This window comes from Triticum aestivum, chromosome 2D, assembly GCF_018294505.1.
Source record: "Triticum aestivum cultivar Chinese Spring chromosome 2D, IWGSC CS RefSeq v2.1, whole genome shotgun sequence".
In the NCBI taxonomy this organism is placed as follows: Eukaryota; Viridiplantae; Streptophyta; class Magnoliopsida; order Poales; family Poaceae; genus Triticum; species Triticum aestivum.
Window position 1 is genome coordinate 623373209 of NC_057799.1, and position 2174 is coordinate 623375382.

Consider the following 2174-nt stretch of genomic DNA (forward strand, 5'->3'; position numbering starts at 1 on the left):
CTACAGTGGTCCACTCTCCCGCAACCCGTTGTACCCTCTACTTGAACATGGTGCTTTGTGCTTCATATTATTATCCAATGATGTGTTGCCATCCTAGGATGTCTGAGTAGATTTTCGTTGTCCTATCGGTAATTGGTGAATTGCTATGATTGGTTTAATTTGCTTGTGGTTATGTTGCTGTCCTTTGGTGACCATCATATGAGCGCGCGTGTGGATCACATCATAGGGTTAGTTGTATGTTGATAGGACTATGTATTGGAGGGCAAGAGTGACAGAAGCTTCAACCTAGCATAGAAATTGATGCATACGGGATTGAAGGGGGACCAATATATCTTAATGCTATGGTTGGGTTTTACCTTAATGAACGTTAGTAGTTGCGGATGCTTGCTAATAGTTCCAATCATAAGTGCATAGAATTCCAAGTCAGGGATGACATGCTAGCAGTGGCCTCTCCCACATAAAACTTGCTATCGGTCTAGTAAAGTAGTCGATTGCTTAGGGACAATTTCGCAACTCCTACCACCACTTTTCCACACTCGCTATACTAACTTTATTGCTTCTTTATCTAAACAGCCCCTAGTTTTCATTTACGTGCTCTTTATATTCTTGCAAACCTATCCGAAAACACCTACAAAGTACTTCTAGTTTCATACTTGTTCTAGGTAAAGCGAATGTTAAGCGTGCGTAGAGTTGTATCGGTGGTCGATAGAACTTGAGGGAATATTTGTTCTACCTTTAGCTCCTCGTTGGGTTCGACACTCTTACTTATCGAAAGAGGCTACAATTGATCCCCTATACTTGTGGGTTATCAAAAACTATGGTCAGCGCAATCTTCGAATCCAATGGATTCGAAGATATTGGGCGGAAATGGTTCCTATACAGATATGTGACTGCTGAATATGCTGAAAAGAACGCCATCAAGCGACCATGGGGAGATATTCTATACAAAAATCTTCAGCCCAAGTCCAAGTCCGAAGCCATTACTCAAGGCTTCTATCCTTGCATGGTCCGAGGACCACAGCCAGAGAATGTCGACCCATCTTCTCTGTTATGGTGTCGTGACGACAATCTGTTCAAGCGTAACTATAAGTTTGCAAAATATTCTGCTGTGAAGAACAAGAAAGCATTTGGACTCGACTTCAACCCTGGTCCATCTGCTCCAAGGGCTGATGGCACCCGCGATGCAAATCCAAACGTCATCGGCCCCTTCTATAACCTCGAAGGCCTCATCACTCACATAGCAGTACAGGGGGCCGATGTGGATCACTCAGCTGATGACGCAGATTCTGATGAAGCGCCAGCTCCACCTAAGCTGCAGAAGTAGAAGAAAACAAAGACTTCAAAGCCCTCTGCCGCACCAAAAGCTTCGCGTGCGAAGCCATTGGCCTCTGCACCTCCTGAAGCCAGTGTGCAATCTGAAGATCTTTCTCGTATCTTCAAGAAGACAGAGAAATCCAAGAAGAAGAAGCCCATCAAGAGTTCTGCTCGAGAAGTAACCCATGCTGCAGTTCTGCGCAATGAGGATGCCACAATTGATCTATCAAGCGATGAAGATCTTGGAGATGATGCCCTTGAGCTGCTGATCAAGAGTAGGCAAGAGGTGGAGATCTTCAACGATCTGCCCCTCTTTGATGTGGATATTCTGAACAACTTTATTGATGAGTGGTTTGACAACCCAAGCCTCAGCATTGATGATCTTCAGCTCCCGGTGGACATAAGCGTCACATTCCACGGAGCCATTGCTAATGAGCTGGCTCTGGCTCAGAAGATCGTCGAGCTGAAGAAAAAAATTGATTATGAAAAGGCTCAATTCAAGAAGAACATGGCCAAGCGCAGTGTGGCTGATGTTCAAAGCTTCAAGCGGATACTGCATGACCTCAAGGAAGAGTTTCACAAGAAGCGTGAAGAAAAAAAAGGTTCAAGAGAGCAGATGAAATACTTCGTAGGAAAATGTGTTCAAGCACACAATGAGGCCGAAAAGCGCAAGGCTCTTGGGCGTCCAGGCATCGACCCCAAGATGGCTGCCAAACAGAAGAAGAAGAAGCCTGTTGTGGCCCAAGCTGAAGCATCAAGGCAGGAAGCACCTCGCATTGTCTTCCCTGCCAGCATGACAGGCTCGAAGCCCAAGGTCCCCTCAGCAGCTTCAGAACTAAAGAAGACGAGGGCAGATGAGG